The following is a 21,014-nucleotide window of genomic DNA, read 5'->3' on the forward strand; positions in this document are numbered from 1 at the left end:
ATTTATTTCTGGAAAATATTTGACAATTGTATTGGAAAACATGCATATCACAGAACAAATCTTGTGGACGTTAATTTGCTTTAGGCCTCATTAGACCACAAAAATTAGGACCTGTAGGTGAAGCTCTTCTGCCATTTTGTTAATGTGGTGAAGGTGAGAATTGTGAACCCTTTTTCCAATTTAAAAGATAAGACTTATAAAACGCGTGACATATGTTGAACTTTAAGAAGATGGCGAAGGTGGGTCTTGGTTAACACGGATTGATCGTTTTAATGGTGAATTCACAAAATTGATAGTGTCGTAAACTTCAGTGATTGTGTAAGGGGAAACGGCGACGGAACACACTGTATTTGACGGAATCAAGGTCGCTTCGTAAAAATTGGTGATGTGAAGAGTTTGTATGATATTGTGCTAACTTCATTAATCGTTGTTAAAAATCATAATTACTTGTTATGGCTTCGATTGTTAGCTTGAATCATGTTTGGCTGTCGTGCAATACCGTCCATCACCACTGGGTATCGCTGCAGTAACTGAACGAGAGTGATGGAGGATGTGGCTGCTGCTTCCCGCGCACTGTTAGAAAAAGTTAAAAATGCTGTTACTCACTTAACATAAGAATACACCGCATTGTTTTGTTGTAAAAAAGTAGTTTTTTGTAATAATGTATCACTTAATAATAATAATAATATATTAAATGCTATTCAGTTGGTCGTAAAGCTGTTACTCACTACTTTTTTTGTTTGTTTATTTTTACAAAGGCTGCATCTCTATCTTGACGATTCTTTAACTCTTTTTTTGTGTTGTGAGGCAGCATTATGGGTTTGGAAACATATTCGGTAGATTCTCGGTGCTTTTTGTTCTTGCTTTCTTTTGAATAATTTAAGTTTTATATAGAAACTATAATGAACAGCTTTAGTTCGCTTGGTAATGCTTGAGGTTGTGTCTAAGTTGTAGGCTCCCCAGTATAGAAGGGCTCTGGTGTGTGTTGGAGGCGGGTGATCAAACCGGACGTTGAGCCTGTACCCACAATGCAATGTTGCTCGTGTCACTTCTCAAAGTATTTTTGTATTTATTAGTCGTTGGGTTTGCAGTTTGGTGGTATCATTTTAAGTATAACCTCATTACTGTCAGTTATGTTATATATGCTCTGTATGATTGCCATATTTTAACTAACCGTTCTTGTGAAACGTGTTTCACTCACTCGAGTATGTGCTCGTGTTTGTGTTTCATCAGTACACTCATGTTTCTCTTCATATCGTATAAATCTTTCGCCTTTTACTAAAGATTTCCGTGGGGAGGAACACAATGAGTATTAAATAATTTTTTGATGCCCCGCTTTATTGTGGGGCTTCCTACATATGTTTAAAATCAGATCTGAATATAGTAATGTTTCAATATAGCTTGTAAATATAATGATGTTCTTAAAATACGGAATAGTTACTATGTCATGATAAGTATAATGTAGTCTACAAGTGAATGATTTGTGATAAAGTATGTAGTTTGGTCTTTTTGCTGATTTTTTGACTGTTTGTAGCGAATCTGCAGCTTTAATGTGTTCAAACTGAAAGAAAAGGGAAAGTAACGCTGCATGTTCTGTTACGATCTGTTTCTCGTTACAATTTAACATAGTTGTGTTATTGCCTGTTATTCGTTGTATTTATGTCTGTAACTGTTTACATGTCTGATGACCTGCTAAATGGTGGGGCTTCTGTTGCAGTAAAAAGTAATATTTTATTAAAGTACTTATCAGGTATTGCAGTTTGATACAGAGAAGTATAATTGTGTGTCAGATGTTGTTGGATAAAGTTTTGTGTAAAATGATTTTGGTTAATAGTTGTTCATACGTTTATATATTTTGTGTCGCAGTCGACCAAAACAATAATTCTCCCCGTCGGGGAATCGAACCCCGGTCTTCCGCGTGACAGGCGGAGATACTGTCCACTATACTAACGAGGATGAACTTACTTTTATTTGGGTACATGGGACTTTTATTCTACATTTAACATCAGACTGATGCGCTCCATCTGGAAATATAACACCATTTGTGCAACGTTTTACTGTAACTTCCTCGTTAGTATAGTGGACAGTATCTCCGCCTGTCACGCGGAAGACCGGGGTTCGATTCCCCGACGGGGAGAATTATTGTTTTTTACATTATTATTTAAAAGGTCAGAGGGGGCAAATCGGAGATCTTAAAGGTCTACAAGGACGTTCATGAGCAATCGCGAGCAAAAGTGTCCAACTTTACACAATTCTTTATCTCTTTTTGTGTGTGTGTGTGTGTGTGTGTATTGTGAGGCAGCATTACTGGTTTGGAGACAGATTCAATAAAGTGGATCATCTGCTTTTTTCTTTTTTACTTTGTATAATTTAAGGTTTATTTAGAAACTAATAATGAACATTTTGGGAAACAAAAACAGCTTTGTTCTTTTAGTTATGCTTAAAGGTGCTATATGTAATATTTTTACTGTACTAAATCATAAAATGACCATAATATGTCATTAGAGAATTAGGAAATATGCTAAGTTTAAATATTGGCTTCTCCGATAACACTGCTGCAGCCAGTATATTCTACTTTGAAGTTTCTATTATGGGCCGGAATTTCTGTTTATGTTTTGGCCTGTGTGATCCCGCCCACTGCCCACTCACCAATAGTATTTCGACACCGCCGGGTTGCCAGATTTAAACAAGTTTGCAGGCAAACAACACTGCGTGCTGCAGCCATGGAAGCTAACAAACAAACTGGATCTGAGATAACAGATTCCACCTTACCTAAAAAGCCTCGCCATCCATCTAAAAGCCACCATGACCAGAGGCGTAGTAAACAAGGATAAATATTGGAGATGCATTTGGAAGATAGAGACAGCTTAAAGCCCAGAAATCCTTTAAAACGGATGCTGAGTTGGCTAATTTGCGTGTCAACACTCTGGCAACCCGCATGTGGTCTGGGCGGTGCAGCCAACAATTTGGACTGCAGTACCCATTTCAAACGCTTGGTGTCAGTCTTACATGTAGCACCTTTTAAGGTAATGCTTTAGATTGTTTAAATTGTTGTGAAGAAACAAACACTTTTTCAAATGGTAAACAGGACTTTTATTTTAAAATTAAAATACCATGTGTTTTTGTCAATTAACACTTTTTATTGATTCCAACAAATGAAACAGAAAAACTAAAAATATATGTACAGAATCAACTTTTAACCCCCATTATTACCTTTCCCCCTCTCAATCCCCACCCCCAGCAAACATCCCTTTCCGCTGCCCCTCCCTGAGAGCCTTCCAAAAAGGTCAAATAACTGCCCCACTTCCTATTACATACCCCCAGGTTGCCTAGCCTTCTATCTGACATTTCTTCAAATGCCGCCACCCTGCCTATCAATTGTGCACCACTCCCGAAAAGAGAGCGCTCCAGCCGACCTCCATCCCCTAAGAATAATCTGCATGCTGATCATAACACTGGCTAGAACCCAATTTCTTATGTATTTATCCCCTATATTAATGACCGCCCCATCGCCTAAAATACAGAGTCTGAGGCAAAATGAATTTGAGTGCCCAATACATCACACATAAAACTCTGAACCCGCAACCAAAATTCTTGGATCTTAACACACCACCAAAAAACATGGGTTGTGTCTCCATCTTCTGATTGGCATCACCAGCAGGTGGGTGTGTCTTTAAGACCAAGCCTATACAATCTAGAGGGGGTCCAATAGAATCGATGTAAAATCTTAAATTGCATAAGGCGCACCCTTGCATCTCTAGATGCAGACTTGACAGCTTCTTCCCCTAAGCAATCAGACTTTTGAACACTTGATCTCTCACGATCAAAATACATCAGCACTGCACTTTATTAATCTTATTATCTCACACCGGACTGTCATAAATTATATTCTCTCTTAACAACACACTGGCAACTTACTATCAACCGACAGCCTGAATGTCAATACAGTACAATACAATCTACTGTATATTTTATATATTCTATTTAAACTATTTTTTTTTAATTGTATAATGTGTGTTCTATATTGTGTGTATTGTATACTGTACATTGTATGTTATTATTTGTATATGGTGTTGTGTGTAATTGTGTATATTAGATATGTAAATTGTGATGTGTAAATCTGTTTATTGTAAATTGGTATATGTCTCATCACTGTCTCGACTACTGTGTTGCTCGGAACTGCACCCAAGAATTTCACACACTATATTGCACTTGTGTATATGGTTGTGTGACAATAAAACAATAAAAATGATTTGATTTGATTTGATTTGAATCCTAGCCCACACTCCCTCCTCCAATACCAAGTGTAAATCTTTCTCCCATAATCTCTTAAGAGAAGTTGAAGCTCAATCCCCCAGACTCTGAATTAGCAGCGAGTAATACACTGATGCCTCATGACCCTTTCCAAAGGCAGTAACACAAGATTTTATCGGATGATCTCAGAAATTTGGCCAGAATTGATCGGGGCCTGTCTCCCACTGCGGATCGCCAAGCAGGAACCCTGTGAGCTCGCTCAATTTCTAGCTTATGGCCTGCTTTGTCGAGCAGATTCGGAAAGAGCCCATCCAGGAATTTCACCGTATCCTGTCCCTTTGCTCCCTCAGGTATTCCAACGATACCGACGTTATTCCGCTGACTACGGTTCTCCACGTCCTCCAATTTCTCCCAGACACGCTCCAAATCCACCTTGGTCGCTAGTGGATTAGCAGATAATTCCCTCTCCTATGATTCCAGGTAATCGATCCGTTTCTCGACATCCCCCACTCTTGTAACCACATTCGTTAACTTTGCCTCCATGGCAGTGATCGATCGACATATCACAGCAAGATCCTCCAAGTCAGCAAAGACCTTCGTCAGCATTGCCGACATGTTCAGCATCTCTCACCGCATTTCCCGCAACTCTCCGACTAAATCAAACTCCAGGCTTGCGGCCTGCTCGGGGGCGTCAACTTGAGCACGTAAGTGTCTTTTAATGTCTCAAGAGCCCGAGCATTATGAATTCTTTGACATAATGTCCTCCTAGAACAGTTATGGAACGGAGTGAATCGGATCTCACTGGTTTATGTCATAAAAAGTATTAAAACTAGCAAAGTGCGCAGAGCTCGCCATTCATGCGTCTGATCCTCGCATGGCATCACGTGACTCTCCAAATACCATGTGTTAAAAAAATACATTATTCTGCTTCTCAAAGTTGTGTAAATCTGTAATTTGGTAAATAATCTACAGTACTTTGTATAAAATGCAAACACTATATTATAAAATCACTGTGGGTTGTCCGTTATTGAGCGATAGCCTATATGTTGGGAATATTTTGTACATGATGCTGTTTATATTGATTTTGTACAAGTTTTAGTGCTGTTTATATTGATATCTTGTGGATGTTTGTTAATTTATCTATGTTGTGTCACAGACAAACACTTTTGGACATTGGTTTAGCGATCTCACACCGAAAACCGGACTTCACATTCCTCAATGCCGACCCGCTGTTTACAAACACGCAAGCGGAGCCCTTTGTCTGGGCAGCACGGCCGCAGAAACGCAGGAGGAAAAGGGGAAACAGAGCCGGCGTTCTCATCAGAGTAAGATGCCGCGCAAATCGACCCCCGCTACCCAGTATTCTACTGGCAAATGTTCAGTCTTTGGATAACAAGCTCTGCGAGCTGAAAGCGTGGATCTCTTTCCAATGAGAGACGAGGGACTGCTGCATTATCTGCCTAACAGAAAGTTGGATGTCTGCGGAGATTCCAGACTCAGCCATTGAACCCGCGGTGTTCTCCGTGCACCGAGCGGACAGAGCGAAAAACCTCTCAGGTAAAAGCAGAGGTGGTGGTGTATGTTTTATGATCAACAAATCCTGGTGTGATCAGAGGAACGTACATTCCATCAAGTCTTTCTGTTCTCCTGATCTGGAATTTCTTATGCTTCTGTGTCGACCATTCTGGCTACCGAGGGAATTCACAGCGGTCGTTATCACTGCTGTGTACATTCCCCCACAAGCCGACACAGACCGGGCACTCAAGGAACTGTATGGGAGTATAAGTGAGCAAGAAACCGCGCACCCTGAGTTCCGGTCCGCCTCTGATGACGACATCGAGCTTTACGCTGATAGCGTAATGTGTTTCATCAGAACGTGCGTAGAGGAAGTGATTCCGACCAGAACTGTACGAATCTATCCGAATCAGAAGCCGTGGATCAATAGCGATGTTCGCGCGGCACTTAATGTGCGGACCTCCGCTTTTAATTCCGGGAACGCGGAGGAGCATAAACAAGCCAGTTATGCCCTCCGAAAAACTATCAAAACAGCAAAACGCCAGTACAGGGACAAGATTGAAGGACAGTTTAACACCACCAACTCTAGAAGCATGTGGCAGGGAATTAACATCATCACGGACTTTAAAGGGAATAAAAACTCCGCCATGAACACCGCTGCCTCTCTACCGGATGAGCTAAATACTTTTTATGCTCGTTTCGAGGGAAATAACACCGCCCTCGCGGAGAGAGCTCTCACGGCTGAAGCTACAGAGGTCAGTTCACTCTCCGTCTCTGTAGCGGATGTAACCCGATTCTTCCGACGGGTGAATATCCGCAAAGCCGCAGGCCCAGACTGCATTCCGGGCCGCGTCATCAGAGCGTGCGCGAACCAGCTGGCTGGTGTTTTTACGGACATTTTCAACCTTTCCCTCTCTTTGTCTGTAGTCCCCATATGCTTTAAAACATCCACCATTGTGCCTGTTCCAAAACAATCGAAAATAACTTGTTTAAATGACTGGCATCCTGTTGCTCTGACCCCCATCATCAGCAAATGTTTTGAGAGACTAATCAGAGATTACATCTGCTCTGTATTGCCACTCTCTCTTGACCCGCTGCAGTTTGCTTACCGCAACAACCGCTCCACTGATGATGCCATTGCATCTACAATACACACTGTTCTCTCCCACCTGGAAAAAAAGAACACTTATGTGAGAATGTTGTTTGTAGACTACAGCTCAGCATTCAACACCATAGTGCCCTCCAAGCTAGATGAGAAACTCCGGGCTCTGGGCTTAAACAGCTCGCTGTGCAGCTGGATCCTGGACTTCCTGTCAAGCAGACGCCAGGTGGTTAGAATAGGCAGCAACATCTCCTCATCACTGATCCTCAACACTGGAGCCCCACAGGGCTGTGTTCTCAGCCCACTACTGTATTCCTTGTACACACATGACTGTGTGGCAACACATAGCTCCAATGCCATCATTAAGTTTGCTGATGACACGACGGTGGTAGGTCTGATCACTGACAATGATGAAACAGCCTGCAGAGAGGAGGTGCACACTCTGACACACTGGTGTCAGGAGCACAACCTCTCCCTCAACGTCAGTAAGACAAAGGAGCTTGTGGTGGACTTCAGAAGAAAAGACAGAGAACACAGTCCCATCACCATCAATGGAGCACCAGTGGAGAGAGTCAGCAGCTTCAAGTTCCTGGGTGTCCACATCACTGAGGAACTCACATGGTCCGTCCACACTTAAGTCATTGTGAAGAAGGCTCATCAGCGCCTCTTCTTCCTGAGACGGCTGAGGAAGTTTGGAATGAACCGCCACATCCTCACACGGTTCTACACCTGCACTGTGGAGAGCATCCTGACTGGCTGTATCTCCGCCTGGTACGGCAATAGCACCGCCCACAACCGCAAAGCACTGCAAAGGGTGGTGCGAACTGCCAAACACATCATCGGAGGTGAGCTTCCCTCCCTCCAGGAAATATACACAAGGCGGTGTGTGAAAAAAGCTCGGAGGATCATCAGAGACTCCAGCCACCCGAGCCATGGGCTGTTCTCACTGCTACCATCAGGTAGGCGGTATCGCAGCATCAGGACCCGCACCAGCCGACTCCATGATAGCTTCTTCCCCCAAGCAATCAGACTTCTGAACTCTTGATCTCTCATGATCAATATACATCAGCACTGCACTTTATTACCCTTACTCTTATATCTCACACCGGACTGTCATAAATCATATTATTATTATTATTATATTATGTCTCTCTTAACAACTGACTATCAACCGACAGCCTGAATGTCAATACAGTACAATACTGTACATTCTATATATATATATTGTTACCCACAGAATAATCAATTTGTAATACTTTGTTTATTGTTTTGGCAGTGTTCTTGCCTATTCTAAACATATGTTCTTTTGTTCTACTAACCAATCTTAAGGGTTGAACATATCGGTGATCGGTGAGTGCACTTCATGAACTGTACAGGTGCATCTCAATAAATTAGAATGTCGTGGAAAAGTTCATTTATTTCAGTAATTCAACTAAAATTATTTAAACTCATGTATTAAATAAATTCAATGCACACAGACTGAAGTAGTTTAAGTCTTTGGTTCTTTTAATTGTGATGATTTTGGCTCACATTTAACAAAAACCCACCAATTCACTATCTCAAAAAATTAGAATATGGTGGCATGCCAATCAGCTAATCAACTCAAAACACCTGCAAAGATTTCCTGAGCCTTCAAAATGGTTTCTCAGTTTGGTTCACTAGGCTACACAGTCATGGGGAAGACTGCTGATCTGACAGTTGTCCAGAAGACAATCATTGACACCCTTCACAAGGAGGGTAAGCCACAAACATTCATTGCCAAAGAAGCTGGCTGTTCACAGAGTGCTGTATCCAAGCATGTTAACAGAAAGTTGAGTGGAAGGAAAAAGTGTGGAAGAAAAAGATGCACAACCAACCGAGAGAACCGCAACCTTATGAGGATTGTCAAGCAAAATCGATTCAAGAATTTGGGTGAACTTCACAAGGAATGGACTGAGGCTGGGGTCAAGGCATCAAGAGCCACCACACATAGACGTGTCAAGGAATTTGGCTACAGTTGTCGTATTCCTCTTGTTAAGCCACTCCTGAACCACAGACAACGTCAGAGGCGTCTTACCTGGGCTAAGGAGAAGAAGAACTGGACTGTTGCCCAGTGGTCCAAAGTCCTCTTTTCAGATGAGAGCAAGTTTTGTATTTCATTTGGAAACCAAGGTCCTAGAGTCTGGAGGAAGGGTGGAGAAGCTCATAGCCCAAGTTGCTTGAAGTCCAGTGTTAAGTTTCCACAGTCTGTGATGATTTGGGGTGCAATGTCATCTGCTGGTGTTGGTCCATTGTGTTTTTTGAAAACCTAAGTCACTGCACCCGTTTACCAAGAAATTTTGGAGCACTTCATGCCTCCTTCTGCTGACGAGCTTTTTAAAGATGCTGATTTCATTTTCCAGCAGAATTTGGCACCTGCCCACACTGCCAAAAGCACCAAAAGTTGGTTAAATGACCATGGTGTTGGTGTGCTTGACTGGCCAGCAAACTCACCAGACCTGAACCCCATAGAGAATCTATGGGGTATTGTCAAGAGGAAAATGAGAAACGAGAGACCAAAAAATGCAGATGAGCTGAAGGCCACTGTCAAAGAAACCTGGGCTTCCATACCACTTCGGCAGTGCCACAAACTGATCACCTCCATGCCACGCCGAATTGAGGCAGTAATTAAAGCAAAAGGAGCCCTACCAAGTATTGAGTACATATACAGTAAATGAGCATACTTTCCAGAAGGCCAACAATTCACTAAAAATGTTTTTTTTATTGGTCTTATGATGTATTCTAATTTTTTGAGATAGTGAATTGGTGGGTTTTTGTTAAATGTGAGCCAAAATCATCACAATTAAAAGAACCAAAGACTTAATCTACTTCAGTCTGTGTGCATTGAATTTATTAATACACGAGTTTCACAATTTGAGTTGAATTACTGAAATAATTGAACTTTTCCACGACATTCTAATTTATTGAGATGCACCTGTATGTGTACTGTTTTTTTTTTTTGTGTGTGTGTGGTTTTTTTTTGTTTTGTTTTTTTGTTTTTGTTTTTTTGCTTTACCTGTTTTTTAACTGAACAAAAGTATTACAAGTTATGTTAATAATAATATTTATAGTAACCTAGCTCCTGTGTGCAGGCCTACTTCACAGGGTAAAGCCTCTGTACCACTGTCCACAGTACCACCAGCAGTTACCCAGTTAGTGCCTACAGTACCACCAGCAGCTACCCAGTCAGTACCCACAGCTGCACCATCAGTACCAACTGCACCTGCACCAGTACCTTCCACACAGGCAGAGGCCCCTGTGCCCAAATACATTCAAGATAGTACTCACGGGAACTGCTCCCTCCATCAATAAATTTGGATGAAAACAGAGATGGAATCTATGGGGCTCTGGCCAGTATCACAACCAGTTAGACACCTTATGAATATGGTCTCCTTGTGGTGCTATCCACCTCAGCCTAAGCTTATAGAAACAAACACAAGCCTGCCATCACCAAAGTACTTCCAGCTCCATCCCCTTTTCATCTGGAAACCAGTCCATAGTATAATGGAAAGGCTTAGAAACAATTACATCCTGCCTTGTCTCTACAGCTGTACAAAACCTCATGTTGTGTCATCTGGTGTGGGTAGAACCAGAATAATTATTGGTACTGGTGGGCAGTATTACATCCTTGGTTCTCGTCTATGCTGTAAGGCTTAGTTTGCCGATAAACCCCAGTGGCTGGACAAGCTACCACAGCATTTCAGCAACATCTTGCCTACTGACTCTTGGCTCCTCACACAGGCCCTGTTTAACTCCATTAATAAAGGGTCGAACTCTGCAGGTAGGATTACTCCTGGCTGCTTCAGGTCCACCAGCCACTGATAATTCCAGTGTGCCACCCCAGACATACCCTGTGCCTTGAACAGCTCAGGAGAGACACGATTGCCTGTTACCCATTGAGCCTGGTGGAAATGAAACCCCTCCTGCTGTGAGGTACCTCTGACAGGGATCCAAATGGGCACAGGAGCTCCATCACCCTTTACATGGTTGAGTTGCAAGTTTCCACCATGTCTGTAGAGGATTCGTTTATCCACCTCAGGGTCACTCAGGCAACCTCTAAGAATGTGCACACGCTGAATCCTCCACACCTTTAACATGGATGGTTTAAAAAGTGGGACATTGTTGGGAACCTTTGCAAGATGGAAATGATGAAGCACTTCTTCAACCCTTTGGATCAGCTCCCTGGAATGTGGCACTTTTGTCCTGCAGTGCTCTCTGATGTGCTGTTTGGTGGGATTAGCAGGCACAATGCCACAGAATTTGTAGGCCTCCTTCAATTTTTCCAGGTCACTTTGATCCACAACAGATACAGAGAGTGATGCTCTGATACACACTGCCTGGTGAACCTCTGCATACAGTGAAACAAATCCAGTTTTACAACATCCTTATTTAACTTTATGCGTGAGGCACATACATTTTTGAGGTTCCTTGTGGTAACCTCTGCCAAAATAGCTTCAGTGGTCTTCCAGGCATCCCACTGCAGGTGCTCAAAAGGCACTGAGTCTGCGACACTGAAAGTGGCACAGCAGTCCCTACATACACATAAAGAACAATTTCAATAAGCAATTTCAGTAAAATATATTCATTATGTTGACTTAGACCTGTTGTGTAATACATGTATTATACCTGTCCACCCACTGGTACTTGGCCTTGCAGATGCCAGCAAGTACTGGATATGCTTAATATAAGTCTAGATGTGTTAACCTACAGTACATTTGTTCAGAATTTCATGAATTAAAGATTAATGACCAAACATTTAACTTTATAAACTCAAATAGTAGCATGGTGTATGAACATGGTTTACTGTGTGGTTTAGGACTACTTTTGATCAAACAATAAATGCATTAAAATATGTGCAATAAATGCATTCAATGTTTCTGTTTTAAAAAACGTTAAGACGTCTTGCAAAAAGAACCCCCAGAAAAAGGCAGTTCCGTTAAAAATGTATTTTGTTGGTACGATTGCTAAGGCAATTCACTGTATATATTTATTTTATAAAACGAAATAAATGTTCTTGTGAGCAATTTTGCTAAAAATAAACGTCCTCTTTGTAAGCGCAGCGAATGATTGGCTGTGTCTTGTTTCGAAGTGCTGTATGCTAGTTAGGACGCGTCCTTTGAAGGCTGCAGTATACGGAGCGTCCTCCTTTAAACAAGACGGCTTTCGTACGACAAACGGAAACGGAACGTAACATGGTTGCTTTGACAGCACGCCACTCTTTAACAAGCGCGAGCGCTTTGAGTGAGAAGGGAACAAAGTCCCTTTAGAAGGGAATGTATGAGGTACATTTTAGGAGAGTTATAAAGATGTAAAGATTAAAGAAAATGGAATTTACGGGTGTACTTTTAATCTAATACTTTATTTTAATTATATATTAATATAATAATACATATGATATACTCTGCACCCATCTACTGAGGTACTTCAACTTGGGAATTAACATTCCTTGTGTTTGAGCATCATATTTAAGGGCAAATTGGCGTTATTTTATTTTTTAGACATTTCCGTTGAAGCAAAGAATTGTGGGTTGTGAGTGCACGCGAAGGATACACCTCATGCATCCTCCGAATTCCCGTGAAAGAAGGTTGCATTGGAAGTGTCCTACTCGCTTTTATGAAACGAGACGTCCTTGATGAGGTATGCGGCCGAGAAATGCGACCTCCGGAGGACCTATCAATCCAAACGAGAGACAGCCATAGACAGCCGACTGTCCGCTCCTTATCTTTCAAACTTGCCCCAGAAAACTCGGAACAGCGCCGAGAAATGTACGTGTGGCCAAAAATATATTGCATCCGTAGTGTTAAGCACTACTATAAAGAATGAATGGGAAAAGTTAAGGGAAGTTAAGCTTAACCATTTTCGGCTCCCAAAAATGTGACAGGCGTAGATACTGTCCACTATACTAACGAGGATGTACTTGCTTTCTTTTGGGTACATGGGACATAACTATGACCATTTTCATGCAAAAAGTTAGTATAACTTCCTCGTTAGTATAGTGGACAGTATCTCCGCCTGTCACGCGGAAGACCGGGGTTCGATTCCCCGACGGGGAGAATTATTGTTTTTACATTATTATTTAAAAGGTCAATGGTCAGAGGGGGCAGATCTTAAAGGTCTACAAGGACGTTAATGGGCAATTGCGAGCAAACGTGTCCAACTGTACAAGATTGTTTATCTCTTTTTTGTGTATTGTGGGGCAGCATTACTGGTTTGGAGACAGATTCAATAAAGTGGATCCTCAGCTTTTTTAAAAAAAACAACTTTGCTCTGTATAATTTAAGATGTATTTAGAAATTAATAATGAACATTTTGGGAAACAAAAACACCTTTGTTCTTTTAGTTGTGCTTAAGATAATGCTTTAATTGTTTAAATTGTTGTGAAAAAACAAACACTTTTTCAAGTGGTAAACAGGATTTAATGTTTTATTTCAAAATACCATGTCTTATAAAGAAATACATTATTCTGCTTCTCAAAGTTGTGGAAATCTGTAAATTGGTAAATAATCTACAGTACTTTGTATAAAATACAAACACTATATAATAAAAACACAGTGGGCTCTCATTTATTGAGCGTTAGCCTATATGCTGGGAATATTTTCAACATGATGCTGTTTATATATTGATTTTGTACAAGTTTTAGTGCTGTTTATATTGATATCTTGTGGATGTTTGTTAATTTATCTAAGTTGTGTCACAAGTTTGAAGTGTACGTAGGCCAGGGGTGTAAAGTAACGAATTACAAATACTCATGTTACTGTAATTAAGTAGCTTTTCACAGGAATTGTAAAATAGTGTACTTTTACTTTTACTTGAGTACATTTTAAGTGCTGTAACTGTACTTTTAATGTGCTATTTTCCCACCCTCTGTTTGCTACTTCCCTGTCCTGATTTTATTTTTATCCATTAACATGATTGGCTAGGGCGAGTCTCCTGACTCCCGTCAAATCACCTAAAAAACTTGAAGGGCAGCTGTAGATCTGGCACCAATTGTTATGGATGCCTCAAGCACAGTCCAACACCTGAACATCACGGCTGCACCTGAAAGGGATTTTCGGAGTGAAAAAGGCCAATTGCTTGACTGTTACATGCGAGTTTAACTTGCTCAAGCCAGATATCAGCATTAATCCTGTCTCTAATTTGAAGAAACAAATCGAGGTAAATTTCATATTTCTGCTTATTAAATTCTGTGTCTGTAATGTAGACTGTAATTTAACTATCTATCACTGTGATTATTGGGTTGATGTGAGATTAAGGCAATGTTATCAATAGGGCTGGGTGATAAAACAATCTTGATGTTTATCTGAAGAAGAAAAAAAGAGAGAGTCCTCGATATCCATGATAAACTTTTGAGTAATTTTCTATACTTAGCCTATGTTCTACATCTAGACCAGGGGTGGTCATTACATCGATCGCGATAGCAAGACAACCACTGGTTGGATGGTCTAGATAAAATATAAAAGATTGACTATTTATTTCCTGATGGCTAATGTTTGTGTGATAATACGGGTATGCGTCTAAACGATCAAATACACTTTATAATTCCGCCAATGCCCATCTTGATGAGGCATTAATGTAAACGTAGTCGGTTTGGTCTAAAGTGAACATAAACATTGGGACAAAAAGAGTATTTGTATCAAAATGTCAGACTTGAAGTGTACATGTAACCGAATTGAGTACTGTCTAGTTGGCTGTCATATAAAGGATATTAATTAAACAACAATAACAAGGAAACGAGAAAACCACTCACTACTTTTGGCTGAATAACTTGAGTAGCTTTAAAAGTATTAATGTAATAGAGTAAAACAGTGACATTTTTAATAATATTTTCTAATAATATAATTTTTTTTATTTTATAATACCGACCCCTGATGTAGAGATTGTGTTAATTTGAATAATAAATTAACAGAAAGTAGAGATGATAAAATAATTTATAATTATGCTTAGCCTTTATCATGTTTTTTCTAATGCCTGATAGAAAAGTGTCATCCTTTGTAGAGCAATACTTCAGGCAGAATATTCCACCAGTCACAAACTTCAGAAAATTGTGCATCATGCATTAGAATGAGAACACAACTATTTCTGGGCTTAAAAGATACAAGAACTAAATCAATGCGGGACATTGTATCTCAAAATGAGTACAATGTGGCCCCCATGTGCTACTTAAAGAAATAGTTCACTCAAAAATGAAAATTCTCTTATCATTTACTCATCCTCATACCATCCCAGATGTGTTTGACTTTCTTTCTTCAGCAGAACACAAATTAAGGTTTTTATAAGTATATTTCAGCTCTGTAGGTCCATACAATACAAGTGAATGGATGCCAAAAATGTGATGCTCCAAAAAGCACATAAAGGCAGCACAAAAGTAATCCATATGACATCCGTGACTTGATAAGTGATATGATAGGTGTGGGTGAGAAACAGATCAATGTTTAAGTCCATTTTTGCTAGAAAGTCTTCACCCTGCCCAGTAGATGGCGATATGCATGAAGAATGTGAATCACCAAAAACAAAAGAAGAAAGTGAAAGTTAAAGTGGAGATTGACTGAGCAGGGAGGAGAATTTATGGTAAAAAAATTACTTAAATATTGATCTGTTTCTCACCCAACCTATCATATCTCTTCTGAAGACATGGATTTAACCACTGGAGTCACATGGATTAGACTACTTTTATGCTGACGTATATGATTTTTGGAGCTTCAAAATTTTGGCACCCATACACTTGCATTGTATGTGTCTTCTGGTGTGGGTAGACCCGGAGTAATTCTTGGTACTACTGAGCAATATTACATCCTTGCTTCTCATCTATGCTATAAGGCTTGAAAAAATACTGGTTTGCCGATAAACCCAGTGGTGGACAAGCTACCACAGCGTTTCAGCAACATCTTGCCAGCCTTGTTCACCCATAAAAAGGCTGAAAAACGGTGATGGATGAACTTAGGCGCTCTGGAAAATCACCTAACGGCAAACCAGCTTTCTGAGGCGCTTCGCTTTAAATATGAAAGAGCCCACCTTGCCTACCTGCTCAGCATACAGAACACCAAAGATGCTTAAGCAGGGTGTATGGGCAGAGGACCATCACAAGATCCCTAAGGAAGGATGACACACCAGCACTGTTTGGGGGTTACAAGGACACTGATGGGTGGTTTGGGGTGTCTGTGACAGCACACTATCTGGTGGAGTGCCTTCCTCAAGAATATCAGGAGCAGGAGGTGGCTCTCACTCAGGTCCTACAAGGCACTTTTGGAAAGGTATTAAGATCAGATCACATGTGTAAAGTTGCCAGAAGAGTGACGCTCTCATCTGGCACAATGTCTTAATATGCTGTGATCAATGAGAACTTGATGATCCTGTCTTGGGTGAAGCTAGGGAGTCTAATGGTCAGAACACTTCCTCTCAAAGTGTTTATGAAAACCATTCCACACTTTGACTGTTCACAAAATACATCGCAAATTCAGATTTGTAATTAATAATATTTTAGCATGATAAGTATAGTTTAAAAATGCAAATTTATATGATGTTATAAAAGTTGAAATGTGACAAAAAGGTACTTACTCTTGCCTGTACATGTTTTATAAATCTATGTGCAGCAGGGGCTGATGGGCTTAGAGATGACCAGGTCAAATGCCTGGTATTATTAATTTCTATATTTTCTTTCTTTTTTTAAACCTTGTTTATTTATTTATTTCTGAAAAATGTTTTACAATTGTATTGGGAAACATGCATATCACAGAACAAATTAACGTTAATTTGCTTTAGGCCTCATTAGACCACAAAAATTAGGACCTGTAGGTGAAGCTCGTCTGCCATTTTGTTAATGTGGTGAAGGTGAGAATTGTGAACCGTTTTTCTCATTGAAAAGATAGACTTGTAAAACGCGTGACATCTGTTGAACTTTAAGAAGATGGCGAAGGTGGGTCTTGGTTAACACGGATTGATCATTTTAATGGTGAATTCACAAAATTGAAAGTTTCGTAAACTTCAGTGATTGTGTAAGGGGAAATGGCGACGGAACACAATGTATTTGACGGAATCAAGGTCGCTTGCTAAAAATTGGTGATGTGAAGAGTTTGTATGATATTGTGCTAACTTCATTAATCGTTGTTAAAAATCACAATTACTTGTTATGGCTTCGATTGTTAGCTTGAATCGTGTTTGGCTGTCGTGCAATACCGTCCATCACCACTGGGTATCGCTGCAGTAACTGAACGAGAGTGATGGAGGATGTGGCTGCTGCTTCCCGCGCACTGTTAGAAAAAAAAAGTGAAAAATTATTTTACTTTACTCATTTTACATAAGAATATACCGCATTGTTTTGTTGTTAATATTTATATATATATATATATATATATATATATATATATATATATATATATATATATATATATAAATATTATCACTTAATAATAATAATAATATCTTAAATGCTATTCATTTGGTCTTAAAGCTGTTCCTCACAACTTTTGGTTTGTTGCTGCATCTCTATCTTGACGATTCTTTAACTCTTTTTTGTGTTGTGAGGCAGCATTATGGGTTTGGAAACATATTCGGTAGATTCTCGGTGCTTTTTGTTCTTGCTTTCTTTTGAATAATTTAAGTTTTATATAGAAACTATAATGAACAGCTTTAGTTCGCTTGGTAATGCTTGAGGTTGTGTCTAAGTTGTAGGCTCCCCAGTATAGAAGGGCTCTGGTGTGTGTTGGAGGCGGGTGATCAAACCGGACGTTGAGCTTGTACCCACAATGCAATGTTGCTCGTTTCACTTCTCAAAGTATTTTTGTATTTATTAGTCGTTGGGTTTGCAGTTTGGTGGTATCATTTTAAGTATAACCTCATTACTGTCAGTTATGTTATATATGCTCTGTATGATTGCCATATTTTAACTAACCGTTCTTGTGAAACGTGTTTCACTCACTCGAGTATCTGCTCGTGTTTGTGTTTCATCAGTACACTCATGTTTCTCTTCATATCGTATAAATCTTTCGCCTTTTACTAAAGATTTCCGTGGGGAGGAACACAATGAGTATTAAATAATTTTTTGATGCCCCGCTTTATTGTGGGGCTTCCTACAGATGTTTAAAATCAGATCTGAATATAGTAATGTTTCAATATAGCTTGTAAATATAATGATGTTCTTAAAATACGGAATAGTTACTATGTCATGATAAGTGTAATGTAGTCTACAAGTGAATGATTTGTGATAAAGTATGTAGTTTGGTCTTTATGCTGATTCTTTGACTGTTTGTAGCGAATCTGCAGCTTTAATGTGTTCAAACTGAAAGAAAAGGGAAAGTAACGCTGCATGTTTTGTTACGATCTGTTTCTCGTTTCAATTTAACATAGTTGTGTTATTGCCTGTTATTCGTTGTATTTATGTCTGTAACTGTTTACATGTCTGATGACCTGCTAAATGGTGGGGCTTCTGTTGCAGTAAAAAGTAATATTTTATTAAAGTACTTATCAGGTATTGCAGTTTGTACAGAGAAGTATAATTGTGTGTCAGATGTTGTTATACTAACTATACTAACGAGGATGAGCTTATGTTGTTTTGGGTACATCAGACTGGACCCATAACACACATAATCATAAGCATTTTCATGCCGTTATTTGCTGTAGCATCCTCGTTAGTATAGTGGACAGTATCTCCGCCTGTCACGCGGAAGACCGGGGTTCGATTCCCCGACGGGGAGAATTATTGTTTTTTACATTATTATTTAAAAGGTCAATGGTCCGAGGGGGCAAATCAGAGATCTTTAAGGTCTACAAAGACGTTAATGGGCAATTGCGAACAAACGTGTCCAACTTTACACAATGCTTTATCTCTTTTTTTGTGTATTGTGGGGCAGCATTACTGGTTTGGAGACAAAGTGGATCCTCTGCCTTTTTTTTTTTTACTTTGATCTGTATAATTTAAGGTTTATTTAGAAACTAATAATGAACATTATGGGAAACAAAAACACCTTTGTTATTTTAGTTGTGATCGATTTGTTTGCATGCAATTGCCCATTAATGTCCTTTCAGACCTGTAAGATCTCAGATTTTCCCATTCTGCCAATTGACATAAAAAAAAAAATAAAAAAAAACCCCAAAAAACATATTTCTCCCCGTCAGGGAATCGTTTACCAATAATTATCTAGTTCATCCTGTTTATGACATATTAAATTGCACATACTACAGTAATACTATTCAACTTATAATGCGTAATGTGTTTTCAGGATCACCTGCGGCTGCTAAATGTGAGCCCAAATATCCAGCTTTGTATATCACCAGCAGGGACACGGGAGAGAGGTTTGGCCTACAGTATGTGGAGCTTGGCTGTCGCCCACTGCCTCTTGACTTTGACAAACACAAGTGCAGAAAATCAGCCCTAGGTGATGTGGAGATGCAGGTAGAGTCATTTTGCTTGGAGTCCTCACATCCTGCTGAGGTACCTCATTAATTTGTTGCTTTATTTAAACATACAGGGAAAGATTTATATTTCCTCATAATTTGTATTTGCCTCATTCTTTCAGCAGGAGCTGGAGGCCTCTAAGCAGAAGGGGCAGAGAGAAAGAGGGTGACTGATGAGAGAGGCAAAAGGAAGTCTCTAGTGGAGCATCCTTCCGGTCGTCTTTGCAGGTTCTGCCACCAGCCACTGAAACAAGGGCTCAATAGCCCTTACATCCACACTGGTTTCCCTCGTGTGGCCGGCAAGTACATTTACTGTCCTGCTAAAGTGTTTTTCTTGTCTCAGGGAATGAAAACAGAGATGACATGGACTGACTTTCAGCAGTCTCCATTCTATGAAGCTGAGCGGAAAAGGTGGATAGAGGAGAAAATAAAATAAGCCAGAAAAACACAGCATTTGAAATCTGTGTTAAACACATCAGACTGCAACAGTAAAGCCGAGCACAATGTTGTTAAACATCCACAAACACACAATGTAACATACTGTGTAATACTGTCATGTTACAAAAATCCATACAAATCTCATTTTATTGGTTGCCTTTAATATTTATCTATTTATTTAATTACTTTAATGTATAATATTTGTATGTACAGAGATTGTATACTTGCCAAAAGTTTTAATCCGGAGACAGCACTAGAAATAAAAACAGCCCATACATTCTCTCTACTATGGATATTTTCCCTTTTATATTTGAAAGTATATTTTTTTATGTTAATAAATGTTTAATATTTTGATCTTGCTTGTATTTTAAATGTTTTGCACTTAGTAAGGGTTATGCAAAAAGTTTACTGTTATTTAAATGGAGAAACTGTGACTTCATTCTGCTTTAGCACTGTTAATAATCATAACAAAACTGTACTTCAATACATAATGTTGATTGTGTCTCTTTAAAAAAGGATTAATCAAGTTTTTGTTTGTGTGCTTGTGTTTGTTTGTGTGTGTGTGTGTGTGTGTGTGTGTCTGCTGCTGTTGTTGCTGGGCTGCCTGCTGCTTCTCCATGATGTCCTTCACCATCTTCTCAACTACCGATTTGGTCAAAGGGACATCTTCAGGGGGGACATTCTTTGCAGGTGGATTGATAGGAGCAGGCGGGAGTGTTTTCACCGGGACACTGATGGTTTCACTTCCTGAGTTAAGACGCTGCCATAGTTGTTGTGTTTCCTGGAGCATTTCTGATGCAATGGTGGAACAAGTCTGTGGGGTAGCCTCTGGCACTGTGGCAAGATGCATTTCAGCAGAAGAAGATGGATCTAAAAAATTCTAAATGACAGATAATACTGTGTTTTAAGCACAATAAGTAGCAATATGACTCTTCCTGCATCTCCACGTCTCCTAGGGCTGATTTTCTGCACTTGTGTTTGTCAAAGTCAAGAGGCAGTGAGCGACAGCCAAGCTCCACATACTGTAGGCCAAACCTCTCTCCCGTGTCCCTGCTGGTGATATATAAAGCTGGATATTTGGGCTCACATTTAGCAGCCGCAGGTGATCTTGAAAATACATTACGCATTATAAGTTGAATAGTATCACTGTAGTATGTGCAATTTAATATGTCATCAACAGGATAAACTAGATAACTATTGGCAAACAATTAAAATTGCAGCCTCTTGGTTCTCTTACTCGGCAGTGTAGGACATTTTTGTGGAGACAAATGTAGCATCATCCACTCCAGTCCTTAAT

At 39.8% G+C, this 21,014-nt stretch overlaps 1 long non-coding RNA gene and 6 other non-coding genes across 10 annotated transcripts; 6 read left to right on the forward strand and 1 right to left on the reverse strand.

Annotated features, from left to right (window-relative positions):
- The first annotated feature begins 1,067 nt into the window (after positions 1 to 1,067).
- LOC127415758 (uncharacterized) lies at positions 1,068 to 20,791 on the forward strand. 4 transcript variants are annotated; one of them, XR_007892987.1, is made up of 4 exons: positions 1,068 to 1,110; positions 19,105 to 19,277; positions 19,402 to 19,507; positions 19,623 to 20,111. It is a non-coding gene; the product is annotated as an uncharacterized LOC127415758 (long non-coding RNA). The 4 variants fall into 4 exon arrangements; XR_007892989.1 differs by lacking the exon at positions 1,068 to 1,110 and adding an exon at positions 20,378 to 20,791 and having other exon boundaries at positions 17,671 to 19,277; positions 19,623 to 19,690; XR_007892988.1 differs by lacking the exon at positions 1,068 to 1,110 and adding an exon at positions 17,671 to 17,713.
- LOC127416562 (U5 spliceosomal RNA) lies at positions 1,235 to 1,350 on the forward strand. The gene has a single exon (XR_007893148.1). It is a non-coding gene; the product is annotated as a U5 spliceosomal RNA (small nuclear RNA).
- On the reverse strand, positions 1,885 to 1,956 carry trnad-guc (transfer RNA aspartic acid (anticodon GUC)). Its single transcript has one exon. It is a non-coding gene; the product is annotated as a tRNA-Asp (tRNA).
- Positions 2,066 to 2,137, forward strand: trnad-guc (transfer RNA aspartic acid (anticodon GUC)). Its single transcript has one exon. It is a non-coding gene; the product is annotated as a tRNA-Asp (tRNA).
- trnad-guc (transfer RNA aspartic acid (anticodon GUC)) lies at positions 12,871 to 12,942 on the forward strand. The gene has a single exon. It is a non-coding gene; the product is annotated as a tRNA-Asp (tRNA).
- On the forward strand, positions 17,838 to 17,953 carry LOC127416541 (U5 spliceosomal RNA). Its single transcript, XR_007893127.1, has one exon. It is a non-coding gene; the product is annotated as a U5 spliceosomal RNA (small nuclear RNA).
- Positions 18,508 to 18,579, forward strand: trnad-guc (transfer RNA aspartic acid (anticodon GUC)). Its single transcript has one exon. It is a non-coding gene; the product is annotated as a tRNA-Asp (tRNA).
- Positions 20,792 to 21,014: the final 223 nt, after the last annotated feature.

Source organism: Myxocyprinus asiaticus, chromosome 25, assembly GCF_019703515.2.
Source record: "Myxocyprinus asiaticus isolate MX2 ecotype Aquarium Trade chromosome 25, UBuf_Myxa_2, whole genome shotgun sequence".
Classification (NCBI taxonomy): Eukaryota; Metazoa; Chordata; class Actinopteri; order Cypriniformes; family Catostomidae; genus Myxocyprinus; species Myxocyprinus asiaticus.